This window comes from Taudactylus pleione, unplaced genomic scaffold (assembly GCF_031769625.1).
Source record: "Taudactylus pleione unplaced genomic scaffold, aTauple2 ptg000041l, whole genome shotgun sequence".
In the NCBI taxonomy this organism is placed as follows: Eukaryota; Metazoa; Chordata; class Amphibia; order Anura; family Myobatrachidae; genus Taudactylus; species Taudactylus pleione.
In genome coordinates, this window is record NW_028284443.1 from 73,176,945 (window position 1) to 73,194,289 (window position 17,345).

At 42.2% G+C, this 17,345-nt stretch overlaps 1 pseudogene; it reads right to left on the reverse strand.

The window, feature by feature from the left end:
- Positions 1 to 13,280: 13,280 nt before the first annotated feature.
- LOC148538266 (5S ribosomal RNA) lies at positions 13,281 to 13,399 on the reverse strand (annotated as a pseudogene).
- Positions 13,400 to 17,345: the final 3,946 nt, after the last annotated feature.

Genomic DNA, 17,345 nt, shown 5'->3' on the forward strand with positions numbered 1-17,345 from the left:
CTGTTATGACTGAGGAATTTCACTTTTATTAAAACTTCACTTTAGACACATTAAAAGATGCTTGCACCCATTTTTAGGTACCCCAAATTTGCCAGGACTACTTATTTTCTCCTAAACATACTGCTTTATTCCATTCTTCACCACTTGTGCAAAGACGCTAATTAGAGGCAATTGTACTAACTTAAGTACCCCAAACAGTTTTCTTAGGACTAAGCTGACACTACTACATTGATCCCCAATGTTTCTGCATCTTGTTGGGTGGGTCAGACTGATTTCCCCGATTCTGACATCACTTTTCGCTGTTCTGACTTCGCGTGTTGCCGTTTTCACGTGTTTTGGAATTGAATACTGCAAATAGCGGGGAAGCGCACCATAAGTTCCCGCGGCCAGAAGACGCGATGTTGGCGAAAAGTCCGTCAGGCGGAACTTTATTGCGGATACGAAACTAATTGAATACCGCCCTAGGTCTGAATGACGATATTCAACATGTTGACATTCACAATGTTGGCTTCGACATAATGTTGACACCCAACGTTAGGGTTAGGCTATAGTTAGAGTTAGGGTTAGATTAGGGATAGAGCTAGGGTTATATTAAAAGTAAATCACACTGTCGACATGCTGACTGTTGACATTCTGGCAATTTTGATATTATGTCAATTCACATATTGTCATTCTGTATATGTTGACATTCAGGCCATGTCATCATTCTGGTGTCTACATTCTGACTGTCAATTATATATACCATCACTCTCCACATTTTCCTTAGATGCCCATCAGACCTCCCCACATAACAAGCTGAACTCTCTACAGGCCCATACCTGCTTGCCAGATCTTACCAGATGTCCCCCAGACACCCTTACATGACCATCAGATCTCCCAACATACATCCAGACTAGGGATGAGCGGGTTCGGATTTCTGAAATCCGTACCCCCCTGAGCCCCCGCGCTCTGAGTCGTATGCGAGTCAGGCTCGACTTTTCCCGCCTGACTTGGATCTGAAATCGAGGCAAAACATCATCATCCCGCCTTCCGGATCTCGCGGGTTTTAGATTCTATAAAACGTCCCCGCGTCGGCGCCATTTCTCACTCCGGCTGTGGACAGTGAAGAGGGAGGGTGGGAGCTAGGGCTGGCTGGGCTGTGCTGTGCTGCTGTTGTCCATAGGGGCTGTGACCACTCAGTCCATAGGGGCTGACTGGGCTGTGTTGTGCTGCTGTTGCCCATAGGGGCTGGCTGGGCTGTGTTGTGCTGCTGTTGTCCATAGGGGCTGGCTGGGCTGTGTTGTGCTGCTATCATAGGGGCTGGCTGGGCTATGTTGTGCAGTCAGTTGTCCATAGGGGCTGTGTCCACTCCAAAGTCTATAGGGGCTGGCTGGACTGTGTTGTGCAGTGTCCCATAAAGGCTGTAGTCCGAGAGGGGTGCTGTAGTGTTGTCCAGGGGGTGATCTGTGCATCAGGGGTGCTCCCCCAAAGTGCACTCTCTGTGTTTGTGAAATGTGTGCGCAGTAGCCGCACGTGCATCAACAAAGTAGCGCCAAGCGTGCGCCTGTGTCATAAATCAAGGGCCAGCTGGCTTGTCCGTTAAAGGGTGCTGTAACCCCCAAAGTGCACTCCAAACCAAATAATTTTTTTTTTTGTGATTGTGAATTATGTGCACAGTAGCCGCACGTGCATCAACAAAGTAATGCCAAGCATGCGCCTGTGTCATAAGTAAAGGGCCGGCTGGTTTGACTGTTAAAGGGGGCTGTAATCCCCAAAGTGCACTCCAAACAAAATTTTTTTTTTGTGTTTGTGAATTGTGTGGACAGTAGTCGCACGTGCATCAACAAAGTAGCGTCAAGCGTGCGCCTGTGTCATAAGTAAAGGGCCGGCTGACTTGACTGTTAAAGGGTGCTGTAACCCCCAAAGTGCACTCCAAACAAAATAAAAAAAAATTTTTTTTTGTGTTTGTGAATTGTGTGGACAGTAGTCGCACGTGCATCAACAAAGTAGCGTCAAGCGTGTGCCTGTGTCATAAGTAAAGGGCTGGCTGGCTTGACCATTAAAGGGTGCTGTAACCCCCAAAGTGCACTCCAAACAAAATTAAAAATTATTTTCTGTGTTTGTGAATTGTGTGCACTGTGGCCGCACGTGCATCAACAAAGTAGTGCCAAGCGTGCGCCTGTGTCATAAGTAAAGGGCCAGCTAGCTCATCTGTTAAAGGGTGGTGTAACCCTCAAAGTGCACTCCAAACAAAATAAAAAAATATTTTCTGTGTTTGTGTGCGCCTTAGCCGCACGTATATATCAATATACCATAAATGGAGGACCAAACTTTCTCCGATAAAAATAAAATAGGGAAAGATCAAGAACCACTTCCTCCTAGTGCTGAAGCTGCTTCCACTAGTCATGACATAGACGATAACATGCCATCAACGTCGTCTGCCAAGGCCGATGCCCCAATGTCATAGTAGAGGGCATATACAATTACAAATGACAAAGTTCAGGAAAATTACCTTAAAAAAAACATTTAAATTATCTGAGGAGAAACGTAAACTTGCCAATATGCCATTTATGACACGGAGTGGCAAGGAACGGCTAAGGTCTTTCCCTATGTTCATGACTAGTGGTTCAGCTTCACATGACGATGGAAGCCCTCCTCCCACTACAAAAATCAAACGAGTTAAGCTAGCAAAAGCACAGCGAAGAACTGTACGTTCTAAGAAGATATCACAAATCCCCAAGGAGAGTCCAAGTGTGGTGGTGGTTGCGATGCCTGACCTTCCCAGCACTGGACGGGAAGAGGTGGCTCTTTCCACCATTTGCACGCCCTCTGCAAGTGCTGAACGGAGCACCCACAGTCCACTTGCTGATATGCAAATTGAAGATGTCACTGTTGAAGTACAACAGGCTGAGGATACTGGTGTAGCTTGTGCTGAGGAGGAAGTTGGCGAGGAGGATTCTGATGGTGATGTGGTTTGTTTAAATCAGGCTCCGGGGGAGACAGTTGTTGTCCGTGGGATGAAAAGGCCCATCACGGTCATGCCTGGGCAGAAGACCAAACATTCCACCTCTTTGGTCTGGCAATATTTCTATCCAAATCTGGACAACAACTGTCTTGCCATATGTACCCTATGTAAAGGTGAAATAAGTAGGGGTGGGGACGTTAACCACCTAGGAATATCCTCCCTTATACGTCACCTGCAGCGCGTTCATAAAAAGTTACTGTCAAGTTCAGGGACACCTAAATCCCTTCGTCCTGTTGTATCCAAGTGCCTGCAAACCACACCGTCATTTCCCTCCTCGTCAATTTCCTCCTCAGTCAGGATCGGAAGTAGTCCTGGAGGCCATGTCACTGGCATAACTGACTCTCCTATCCGGGATTCCTCCGGAGGATCATGCATTGCTACGCCTACTGCTGCCGCTGCTGCTGTTGCTGCTGGGAGTCGTTCATCATCCCAGAGAGGAAGTAGGAACACCACTACTTTTACTGAACAATTGACCCTCCAACAGTCCTTAGCGAGGAGGATGAAGTACGACAGCAGTCATCCTGAAGCAAATGTGTAACTGAGGCCTTGACTGCTATGTTGGTGTTAGACGTGCATCCGGTATCCGCCATTAGTGCAGTGGGATTTAAACAATTGATGGAGGTAGTGTGTCCCCGGTTCCAAATCCCGTCTAGATTCCACTTCACTAGGCAGGCGATACCGAGACTGTACAGAAACGTCAGAAAAAGTGTCCTCAGTGTCCTGAAAAATGCGGTTGTACCCAATGTCCACTTACCCACGGACATGTGGACAAGTGGAACAGGGCAGACTAAGGACTATATGACTGTGACAGCCCACTGGGTAGATGTATCACATTATGCAGCAACAACAGCAGCGTCACCAGTAGCAGCATCTCAGAAATGCCAGCTCGTTCCAAGGCAGGCTACGCTGTGTATCACTGGTTTCAGTAAGAGGCACACCGCTGACAACCTCTTAGAGAAACTGAGGGAAATCAAAGCCCAGTGGCTTACCCCACTTAGACTCTCCTGGGGATTTGTGATATCTGACAACGCTACCAATATTGTGCGGGCATTACATCTGGGCAAATTCCAGCACGTCCCATGTTTTGCTCACACAATAAATTTGGTGGTGCAGAATTTTCTGAAAAGCGACAGAGGCATGAAGGAGGCGCTTTGGGTGGGCCGAAAAAATTTCTGCCCACTTTCGCCATTCAGCAACTGCGTGCTGAAGACTGGAGTGCCAGCAAACACTCTTGAACCTGCCCCGCCATCACCTGAAGCAAGAGGTTGTGAAGTGGTGGAACTCAACCCTCTATATGCTTCAGAGGATGGAGGAGCAGCAAAAGGCCATTCAAGCCTATACATCCACCTATGACATAGGCAAAGGAGGGGGTATGCACCTGACTCAAGCACAGTGGAGAATGATTTCCGTGTTGTGCAAGGTTCTCCAGCCCTTCGAACTTGCCACACGTGAAGTCAGTTCAGACACTGCCAGCTTGAGTCAGGTCATTCTCCTCATCAGGCTTTTGCAGAAGCAGCTGGAGAAAGTGAAGGAGGAGCTAATATGGAGCGATTCCGCTCGGCATGTGGGACTTGTGGATGAAGCCCTTCATTCGCTTTGCCAGGATTCCAGAGTGGTCAATCTGTTGAAATCAGACCACTACATTTTGGCCACCATGCTCGATCCTAGGTTTAAAGCCTATGTGGTGTCTCTCTTTCCGGCCGACACAAGCCTGCAGAGGTGCAAAGACCTGCTGGTGAAAACACTGTCAGCTGAAGCGAAACGTGACACGTCAACAGCTCCTTATTAATTTTCTTCCGAAACTGGGGCTGCCAGGAAAAAACTTAGGTATCCTAAGCAACTGGCTGGCGGTGATGCAGGGCACGCAGGACCAAGTTTGGACATCTGCTCTGGACTGAAGGACCTGGCAACAATTTCTGACATGTCTACTGTCACTGCATATGATACTGTCACTGTTGACAGAATGGTGGAGGATTACATCGGTGACAACATCCAAGTAGGCATGTCAGACAGGCCATACCTGTACTGGCAGGAAAAGAGGCATTTTGGAGGCCCCTGTACAAACTGGCTCTATTTTACCTGAGTTGCCCCCCCTCCAGTGTGTACTCCGAAAGAGTGTTTAGTGCAGCCGGGAACATTGTCAGCGAAAGGCGTAGGAGGTTGCTTCCACAAAATGTTGAGAAGATGATGTTCATAAAAATTAATTATCAACTCTTCCAGGGAGACCAGCCTCCAGAACGTACAGAGGGACCTGTGGTGGTGGATTCCAGCGGGGACGAATTAATACTCTGTGAGGATGAGGATGTACACAACACTGAAGAGGGTGAGGAATAAGTCGATTTGTGCAGGGACAGATTAATTGCCAGCTTGTTTTGGGGGGGCCCAAACGAACCAATCATTTCAGCCACAGTTGTGTGGCAGACCCTGGCGCTGAAATGATTAGTTTGTAAAAGTGTGCATGTCCTGTTTATACAACATAAGGGTGGGTCAGAGGGCCCAAGGACAATTCCATCTTGCACCTCTTTTTTTTCTTTGCATTATGTACTGTTTGGGGCCTAGCTTTTCAAACTGCCATCCTGTCTGCCACTGCAGTGTCACTCCTAGATGGGCCACGTGTTTGTGCCGCCCACTCGTGTCACTTAGCATAGTCATCCAGCTACCTCGGTGCAACCTTTTGGACATAAAAACACTATTGTGAGGTGTGAGGTGTTCAGAATAGACTGGAAATGAGTGGAAATTAAGGTTATTGAGGTTAATAGCATAGGAGCAGAAAAACCCACAAATTCTGTGATTTTAGCTGTTTTTATGCTTTTTTTAAAAAAAATACAGATCCAAAACACAAAACCCAGAACCCAAAACACGGAAGGGTGGTTTTGGCAAAACCAATCCAGATCCAAAAAACGAAGAAAGATCCAGATCCAAAACCAAAACACGAAAAGTGGCTGGTGCACACCCCTAATCCATTCCAGACCTTTCCATATGCCCTTTAGATGCTCAAAAAACCTCCTCATATGATCCATTACACCTAACCACAAGCTCATCAGACATCTCCACATGCCTCATTCACAGATCCTGGAGATTACAAGATCAGTAATGATACTTCCTTCAGTAAATACTATTTCACAAGTCATCATTTGAACTAAACTATCACCAGGGGAGCTGATGGCATCTCTCCATCTGTCTCAGAACCTGCCAATGATCCCTGCTGTGAACTGCTTCTGATTCAAATATAGAAACAGTTTGTAGACATGATTATTGGCACTGTTGGGCCCTCTACAAATGTGCCCTACTGATGGTGGCCATTCTCACGCATAAGACTAACATGGTGAAAGGGTAAGTTAACCCTTATCACTCCTGTACAGTATTTTTGTGGCAGCTGAGTATTGCTGAGCTGCCCTGGGTAAGAAAGCACCAATGGGGAGGAAGAACAGAGGTATACATGCAGTCTATTGGTGCTCCGAGGCTCACAGCCTGCAGGATGAATGCAAAACAATGCAGATGGATAGTGACCATAAAGCTAATTGGACAAGCAAACTTCACAAGTAGCATTTTATATTCACATATTAAAATTTAAGGCTGTGTCTGCCCTATAGCATCACGTGACTGTAGGAGCAGGTGGGGGGGGGGTGAGTTTCTTCCCAAATACATGGGTCTTTGGCATAAATTGTAGTCATTTTCAATATTCAAAAATGGATGGAAAAGAAGCCTAATAAACATGTAACAGCAAGATACATAGGTAGTTTAGCATCAGCTCTGTTTTTCATCTCTCTTATTTCAGTACAAAATTGTAGCTATCTACAGTGATATGTCAGGTCTTCCAACCAAAGCCAGATTAAGGGAACTGGGGGAGGGGGGTGGGGGGCAAGGAGCATGTTTCCCCAGGCCCCCCACTCTCATGGGCCCCCCATGCCTGCCTGTCAACCTGTGCATGATCCGCCACTATCACCCCATGTGTATGTCTAACTGTGCGGCATTACAGTTAAATAAGAGAACATTCCCAAGTCCAGGCAGCAGCTATCACTCCATGTAACTCCAACTCCGCTTTCCCGCCAGCACTTTCCACATAGCCCCCACTTTCTCTCCACATTTAAAATAAAAAACCCAGAAAATAAGCCGTGATTTCCATGTGTACAATTCTTGCCCTGAGGGGATGTGCCGGGTACAGCAGCCCCAGTCCCGGAGCATGGTCTCATGTATCTGTGTGGAAAAGGCCGTTGTGCGTGGGATGATCGAGAGGCCGTGGTGCAAGCCAAAGCCTCCACTTTGGATGAGCGTTCTCTCTGTGAGTATGTCCTTGGGGGAGGCTGCACCCTAGGGCACAGGGCCAGCGCAGGGAGTGGCTGAAAGGGATTCTTCACACACTTGGTGCAGAGTGCCCTGAAACTTGTGGCAAGGCATGCTGCAGAGTGACTGGTCCCCAGACATTGGTTCCTGTGCCTACCCACATCCACCTGAGAAGACTGTCAGGTTAGAGAAAATTCAGCTTTACTGGACATCTACGTTTCTGGGATGGACTAACCTGACAGTCTCTGAGTGCTGCCTTATTTTGTGGTGAATATGGAGGGCGCAATACCTTAGGAAAGCACTGGCAGCAAGATATTGGCTTTTTCACTTTGAGTGCCGGATTTTTTGCAGTTTTATTTATATATTTATTATATGTGGGGTCCCTGGTTCATTGTCCTATTGCACTGTTAGATCACCCATTTACATAGAGTAGTGTCTGACAGCAGAGTCGGCTGCACAGTTAGCTATCAGGGACAGTACATTAGGTTGTATCTATAAAGTACAGTAGGGTGCAATATTTATTTTGATCAATAGGGGCCTCCTTGGCTTAAGTGCTCCCGGCCTCCTGAGCCTTAATTTGGCCCTGCTCCCAACCTCAACCTAATGTATCAACTCATATGCAGTACAGTACAAATATCATCATGCAATCTAGAATCATACTGGAATACGTGGCTGCCATCACTAATTTGACCTCAAAATGAGTAATCTGGCAAGAGTCTTATATGTATATTCACACATGCTCATCTGCTGTTGTAGAATTGTTGTAGTTCACAACATGCCCCTGACAATATAGTTTATGGCATGTAACTGAATGTTAATGTATGGAACCATTTCTTAACCACTGTGCAGCGGCACACTAGCGGTTGTGAAGTGTGCCATGGCGGTCAGCTCAGCGCACTTGTATTGTTCCTGTGAAGGCCAATGTAGTGTGTTTTATTCCTGTGGAGGCGAATGTAGTGTGTTTTATTCCTGTGGAGGCCAATGTGTGCGTGTATTTTTCCTGTGGAGGTAAATGTAGTGTGTTTTATACCTGTGAAGGCCAATGTAGTGTGTTTTATTCCTGTGGAGGCCAATGTAGTGTGTTTATTCCCAATGTTCTGTTTTATTCATGTGGAGGCCAATGTAGTGTGTTTAGTCCTGTGGAAGCCAATGTAGTGCGTTTTATTTCTGTGGAGGCCAATGCAGTGTGTTTTATTCCTGTGGGGGCCAATGTAGTGTGTTTTATTCCTGTGGAGGCCAATGTAGTGTGTTCTATTCCTGTGGAGGCCAATGTAGTGTGTTTATTCCTGTGGAGGCCAATGTAGTGTGTTTTATTCCTGTGGGGGCCAATGTGTGTGTGTTTATTCCTGTGAAGACCAATGTAGTGTGTTTTATTCCTGTGGAGGCCAATATAGTGTGTTTTATTCCTGTGGAGGCCAATGTAGTGTGTTTTATTCCTGTGGAGGCCAATGTAGTGGGTTTTATTTCTGTGGAGGCCAATGTAGTGTGTTTTGTTCCTGTGGAGGCCAATGTAGTGTTTTATTCCTGTGGAGGCCAATGCAGTGTGTTTTGTTTCTGTGGAGGCCAATGCAGTGTGTTTTATTCCTGTGAAGGCCAATGTACTGTAGTGTGTTAGTGTATTTTATTCCTGTGGAGGCCAATGTAGTGTGTTTTATTCCTGTGGAGGCCAATGTAGTGTGTTTTATTCCTGTGGAGGCCAATGTGGTGTGTTTTATTCCTGTGGAGGCCAATGTAGTGTGTTTTATTCCTGTGAGGGCCAATGTGTGTGTTTGTTTTATTCCTGTGAAGGCCAATGTAGTGTGTTTTATTCCTGTGGAGGCCAATGTAGTGTGTTTTATTCCTGTGAGGGCCAATGTGTGTGTTTGTTTTATTTCTGTGGAGGTCAGTGTAGTGTGTTTTGTTCCTGTGGAGGCCAATGTAGTGTGTTTTATTCCTGGGGAGGCCAATGCAGTGTGTTTTGTTTCTGTGGAGGCCAATGCAATGTGTTTTATTCCTGTGAAGGCCAATGTACTGTAGTGTGTTTTATTCCTGTGGAGGCCAATGTAGTGTGTTTTATTCCTGTGGAGGCCAATGTAGTGTGTTTATTCCCAATGTTCTGTTTTATTCATGTGGAGGCCAATGTAGTGTGTTTAGTCCTATGGAAGCCAATGTAGTGCGTTTTATTTCTGTGGAGGCCAATGCAGTGTGTTTTATTCCTGTGGGGGCCAATGTAGTGTGTTTTATTCCTGTGGAGGCCAATGTAGTGTGTTCTATTCCTGTGGAGGCCAATGTAGTGTGTTTATTCCTGTGGAGGCCAATGTAGTGTGTTTTATTCCTGTGGGGGCCAATGTGTGTGTGTTTATTCCTGTGAAGACCAATGTAGTGTGTTTTATTCCTGTGGAGGCCAATATAGTGTGTTTTATTCCTGTGGAGGCCAATGTAGTGTGTTTTATTCCCGTGGAGGCCAATGTAGTGGGTTTTATTTCTGTGGAGGCCAATGTAGTGTGTTTTGTTCCTGTGGAGGCCAATGTAGTGTTTTATTCCTGTGGAGGCCAATGCAGTGTGTTTTGTTTCTGTGGAGGCCAATGCAGTGTGTTTTATTCCTGTGAAGGCCAATGTACTGTAGTGTGTTAGTGTATTTTATTCCTGTGGAGGCCAATGTAGTGTGTTTTATTCCTGTGGAGGCCAATGTAGTGTGTTTTATTTCTGTGGAGGCCAATGTGGTGTGTTTTATTCCTGTGGAGGCCAATGTAGTGTGTTTTATTCCTGTGAGGGCCAATGTGTGTGTTTGTTTTATTCCTGTGAAGGCAATGTTGTGTGTTTTATTCCTGTGGAGGCCAATGTAGTGTGTTTTATTCCTGTGAGGGCCAATGTGTGTGTTTGTTTTATTTCTGTGGAGGCCAGTGTAGTGTGTTTTGTTCCTGTGGAGGCCAATGTAGTGTGTTTTATTCCTGGGGAGGCCAATGCAGTGTGTTTTGTTTCTGTGGAGGCCAATGCAATGTGTTTTATTCCTGTGAAGGCCAATGTACTGTAGTGTGTTTTATTCCTGTGGAGGCCAATGTAGTGTGTTTTATTCCTGTGGAGGCCAATGTAGTGTCTTGTGTGTTTTATTCCTGTGGAGGCCTATGTAGTGTGTTTTATTTCTGTGGAGGCAAATGTAGTGTGTTTTATTCCTGTGGAGGCCAATGTAGTGTGTTTTATTCCTGTGGAGGCCAATGTAGTGTGTTTTATTCCTGTGGAGGCCAATGTGTTTGTGTATTTTTTTATGTGGGAGCCAATGTGTGTGTTTTACCATAGGTCGCGCACGCCGCATCACCGTATGCCTTGGCAATTTTAAAATCTTGTGTAGTGTGCCTCGAGCTGGAAAAAGGTTGAAAATCACAGATGTATGGATTAAAACGAAACAAAATTAAAATATGTTTTCTATTACAATTAGCCTGATTCTGAGTTGGAATAAAGTAAAGAACACAAAGAGGACTCCGCACAAGATTTAATACTGTCTAGAAAAATCAGAAAAACCAACATCTATATCACATCGACTTAAGGAAAAAAAGGCATCCCTATCCCATTACTCAGTTGGTGGTGCTCCCCTAGGAGTAAATCAATATATACCTGGGAAAGAGTAATCCTATGTAGTAGGAAAACAGAAAGAAACTCCTTTGTGGGGGCACTCTTATTTCAAAATTCACAGAAATTTTTTATTAAAACATAACTTTTATTTTTGTATGCACTTAAAAGGACTGTAACAAGACATTTAAACAACAAAACAACATAAATCACTACATATACATTGTATTTTTGATAGAAAAATATTCAGCACCACAGTATTCTGTACTATATATAACTGCAGCACAGTCAATCATAGGTGATAGACAATAGCAGCACCATGGCTTAGTATGGCCGCAACGCATACAAGAGTGCGATTACCATTCAATACTGTATTAAAATATATTCTATAGCCTGCTGTTTTGTCAGTAGCAGGAAAGGCGAATTATTGAATATACTTGAAACAGTAAATATTATTATGTAGCCATATACGCCATCCATATATACAAGCTGTTTCATATAGCCGGCGTCTGGGTATATAATCCTTTGTTATATATGCAAACCCTTGTTAAACTATTTGTTCAAAATATTATATTTATATAGTTTGCAATTCTAATACTTAGGGTATAAATGATTAATGCACCAGATAAGTTCCATAAGCACTAATATCCCCACTTGTCAGTCTTGTGTAAAGTAGACATATGGCTCTCTGGAATTATCCAAGCCTTTTATAGTTCTATGTTTCAATTACACATCATATCACCCCACAGTGGGTGTGTCAAACAAATTAATGTCTTTAACCACATACAAAAACATACTATTCCAATTATTTGGCAAAGGGCAAAGAAAGGATGCCCCTATAGTGTAAAGAAATATATTAAAGCTCACAAGGGTAGCCAAACATCACTCATATTGTATGCAATTAGTAAAATGAAGACATGAATGTCACAGGAGAGCCAATCAAGTAAATACAGTAGGTGACGTGCTTTATGTCTGTGCAGTGTCCCCACATCATACACCAGGGCTCTGCAGACACCAGTCAGGGGGTCAGCTGGGAACAGCTGATACTCACTATACCTGAGCGGTGCCCCCGTGTGTGAAGAGGGGATGGTCAGACGCCGGCCGAGAGATCAGCTGGGAACAGCTGATACTCACATGTCCTGTGACGCGCGTTTCGCCATTCAGGCTTTTTCAAACAGGGGGCCGATAGATTAGAGCTATTGGACGGTAGCTTATTTATTGGCTGCATAATTAGAATATCTCCGCCCCTCTTCTTACATCAGTGAGATGGGAGGGACAGGGGAAAGTTGTCATAGAATGGGAGGAGCAAGAGAGAGTAGTCATGGAGATAATTCCTGTTTATCCATTACATCGTCAGGATTCCCTGATTGTTATAGGAGTAAGTTTTTTAGTCATATTTAACCATCTCCTTACCTCCTAAGTACATCTTATAATCCTCAGGCAGCAGTGCAAGTAGTGCAAGCGATTGTTAAACATTTATATGTGATCTTATTTACAACAATTATATCACAGCACTGTTGCCCCATGTTCTTATGGTAGAGGGTAGAGTGATTCAGTCATCTGATAAATATATCAGGAGAAAAAAAAGAACCAAAAAAATAGAGAACCAAAAAGTTAACCCTATAATGAATTCTGTATAGTGAAAAAATCAAATACCAGCCTATATATTTTTTCCAGGTCATACCTATGTTTAAAATGATCATAAGTCTACATATAATCACAGATACTAATATCCAATTATATTGCTATTCATATACTGGAAAGAGGACATATATAAACGAGTATAACCACAAAGGCCTTTTTGGTCCGTGTGTAACTTTACAGTGAACGTACCTCATTCGGGTATGTGTTGTATAGGTCACAAATGAGAAGAATGTTAAAGTCACTTCTGCTGTTCATGTATAATGTTAACCGCCAGATTCCCTGATGCTATATAAGCATTGCATGGAACACTGATGGACCGAATGATAGAGTGAGGAATTAAGGTATGAGTGAGAAAAAAGAGGTACATAATTGTATCAGTTGGAAATCGTATATCTCCTATAGTCATTTCAAAAGAGAGAATTTCTCTGTATATTTGAAATAAATAAAACAATTTGTTAAATAAAGATGAAGATAAAAATAAAATTAGATGAAAATTAAAATAAAAATAATAATAACTTAAATCCTGCATCTCTGTTCATATATGGATGAATCAGAACATTATCTGTGACACTATACAGATATAGATAAATCAGAATAGTATAAATAAAAGTAAAGATGGTGAAACTGACACAAAGACAAACGTGTTGCACCCTATAACCACAAAACCTTTTTTGTGTGTATGTTCCAAAACAGTGAACAGACCTAACTCTGGTGTGTGTTGTATAGGGCATCAAATGGAAGAAAGTGAAAATCACTTCTGCTTTTCGGATTTTGTTAACCGACTAGCACCCTGGTGAAATATCACCTACTGCACCTGGTATTCCTAGATGGTCTCCCATCCAAGTACTATCCAGGCCCAACACTGCATAGCTTCCAAGATCAGACGAGATTGGGCATGTCCAGGATGGTATACCTGTAGATGTAAGACATTGCAAGATATCAAGTCGGACCGAATGAGAGAGTGATTAAATGAGAATATAACTACTTATGGATCTAAAAACAAATCCCTATAGAGGGCTAAAAAAAGAGATATAATTCTACCAATAACTAATATGATATATATTCTGATAGTTTGATGATTCCTTTTGAATGACATGCATACTTATAAAATCGGCGTGTAATTAATTAGAGTGATAACTCCTTCAAATTTAAGGATTTACTTTGGTTCCAATATACCAATAAAGAAACGTCTTTGGAAAAATTAATATAAAAAAATTAATAATAATAAGAACCTCTATACAATTATAGTAATTCCATATAGTCTAAATGCTCCTTCAATCAATTAAGTAATCAAATTGGTAATAAGCATGATACTCAGAGCCAATATGGCCAGTATCATTATACCACACATAATAAAGGTGAAACAAATCTCTCATAATTAACATGTGTAAACTGTGATATGTGACCAAGAAATAGGGATATATCCTCCCTAAATATTGGTATATGTGAACAAATGTGCAATTAAAAAACAAAGAAAACATGATATATAATATGAAGAAGTGTATAGGGTGACTGAATCATGTGAAAAAAAGGGAAATTTTACTACTGTTGGACCTCCGAGGAATTTGTGGAAAAACAGATGAAAAAGTGATGAAAAATAAAATAATAAATATAAATGAGCATAAAACTAAAATCTAAATAAGAATAAGAAAAGATTAAAAACACAAAACATGTGAAGGAACTATATATACCTTTATAGTGTATTTATGTGAGGAAAAGTGAGAGAGACATAAATTATCAAAGAAATAGTGCATATATTAGGATGATTGAATTGATAACATTAGTCCTATAATATTAAAGATTGTAGTCATGGTGGTAGGAAAATTCCATAATTGATTTGTTCATTCAAGCCCTTGGGTGCTACACTCCCTAGCCTGAAAATCCATTGGCATTCTTTTTTCAGAAGTTCTCTCGTGATGTCTCCACCTCTAATTCCCAATCTTATCCTTTCCAGGCCAAAAAAATCTCATGGCCTTACCTTTCTCTGGATGTTTGGTATGGAAGTGTCTTGCAACAGATGTAATCTGTTTCATCTTTGCAATATCTGAGCTGGCATTTCTTACATTTCCTACATGTTCCAGTATTCTGGTTTTTAATGGCCTTTTGGTCATACCTACGTATCTCATGTTACAAGTACATGAGATACAGTATATCAAGCCTGAGGTGTTGCAATTGATATAATCATCTAGTGGAATCATAATTCCATCCTTATCCTGAATGTGGTTCATTTTGGTGATGTAATTGCAGGCTTTACATGAACCACATGGATAGGTTCCCTTGATTTTAGGTTTACATATTTTAGTATCGGAAAAGTGGCTTTTGACTAGATGGTCATGTAAATTTGGTGAACGCCTCCAGCTCATAGATACCTTTTCTTTAAGCTTAGTTGTAAGATCCAGATCTGATAATAATATGGGCCAATGTCTGTTGATGGATTCTTGTATTTCCTTCCACTCTTGACAGTAATTACCCACAAATCTTATATCAGAGCTTTCAGTTTTCTTACTCCTTACTTGAAATATCAAAGTTTCCCTCTTGGTATTGTGTAGGGATGTCTGGGCTTTTTTGATGAGTCTATTACTATAGCCTCTTTCCTTGAGACGCATAGCCAATTCAACACTTTTCTCCTTATAGATTTTGTCCTCTGAACAATTGCGTCTCAATCTGAGAAATTCACCTCTGGGAATGTTATTGACTGTAGGTGGAAAATGGGCACTGGATCTGTGTAGGAGGCTATTGGTTGCTGTCTGTTTTCTATGAAGTTCAGTGGCAAGCATATTGTTATGATCCTTGTAAATTGCCAGATCCAAAAATGTTATCCTGTCCTTGTGGATGTCATGTGTCAATTTCAAATTCAGATTATTGATGTTCAGTATATTAATGAACTCCAGCAGCTTCTCTTTGCTGCCATCCCATATGATCATGATATCATCGATATATCGCATCCAATTGACAATGCTTGCTGTATACTGATCATTTTTCTCATGAAACTCTACCTCCTTTTTCCACCAACCTAAGAACAAATTGGCATAGATGGGGGCACAGGCTGCCCCCATTGCTGTGCCCCTCACCTGCCAATAGAATTGGTTGTTAAAGGTGAAAAAATTCTTATGAAGAGTAAAATGTAAAAGTTGCAAGATAAATTCATGGAATTCATCCATGCCTTCCATCATCAGGAAGTATCTCACTGCTTCCATCCCCAGTTTGTGTTCTATGCTGGTATAGAGAGCCTCCACATCCAAGCTTGCCAGTATATAGGTGTCTTCCATTACAACATCATGGAGTTTCATAAGTACATCTGCAGTATCATGTATATACGATGGTAGTGCTAATATATGTTTTCTAAGATGAATGTCTACAAAAGTACTGGCTTTTTCTGTTAGACTCCCTATGCCTGAGACAATTGGTCTCCCTGGGGGGTTATGAAGATTCTTATGTTCCTTTGGTAGCATATAGAAAGTGGGTACTTTGATATTCATGCTTTGTTATGATATTGTTTTGAATAGCACGATCCAATATCCTGTTGAAGAGATTCTTGCAGTTCTCTATAGGGTTGAGGAGTGTCCGCAGATAGCAATCTGTATCATCCAGTTGTCTTTTAGCCTCCATAATATACATATTTTTTGGCCAGATAACTATGTTTCCTCCTTTATCGGAGGGCTTAATGATCACATCCTCCCATTCCCTGATTTCGTTAATGGCACATTTCTCTTGTCGATTCAGATTCCCACCTGGGTATTTGAATTTATTTCTTGAGTGAATTTTATCAAGATCTCGACTCACCAGATTCATGAATACTCTAACCTCTGGGCATATACTGTCCTGAGGGTAGAATGTAGATCTTTTCTTACATATTATTCTTTTACAGTTATTTATATCACTAGATGTAATGCTTTCCTCAATCGGAGATTCATGACTTAGGTCTTCTAAAATCCTTAATGCGACATCATCCTCATCCGTCAGATTCATTTGGGATATGACAGGCATTTCTGATATTTGTGTTTGTTCCTGTTGTGAATACAGTTTTGCCAATAATAATTTCCGACCAAAGAGACGTAAATTGGTTTCCCATTGAAATCTATCAAATTTCCCAGTTGGAGAGAAAGATAAGCCCTTCATAAGAACATTATTCTGTGTGGTGGTGAGTGTATGGTCCGATAGATTAATAATTTGAAGTTTTTGAGCATTTTCTACAACCGTGTTTTGTTCCTGGTGTAGTAACGGGTTTGTGGTGATGTTTCCCATTTTTGGCCTTCTCTTTCCCTTCTTTGAACCCCTCCTCGTCTTCCTCTTGGTGGACGACCACGGGGATTGTGAGGGACCCCTAAAAAAGGTTGAAAATCCAAGTCGGACGTGTTCCTATATCTTGAGGCTTGATTACTTTGTCGCCTTATCTCAAAGTTTTCCTCACCTCCTGAGGATTCAGCTTCTGAGGATGTATAGTTTTATGTATAATCCCCTGTTGTCCTTCTCTCTGTTTGTGGGTTCCACCTAAAAATCCGACCATTAACAAAATCCCTCTTATCTCTAGAAAATTTGTTTTTCTTACATTCAATAATATTGTTTTCGTATGATTCTAGTTCTTTTTTATTGTTCTCAAATTGGCGTTGAAATGTTGTGTCTTTTTCCCAAGGTTCCAATTTTTTACCCAGGATGTCATCGGTTTTAGCACAGTCCTCCAATACTAAATTGTTATGTTTAATGAGGATGGCAATTAGATCTTGTGAGCATTTTAACAAACAAGTCTCCCACTCCTTAGTTAAATTCTCAGTAATGAGATTAAAAGCTGGGAACACCTTTGGTCTTAAACCTTTCGGGGCAAACTTCTGTTTTGAATAATTTTCCAGACTGGTCAGATCCCAATTGG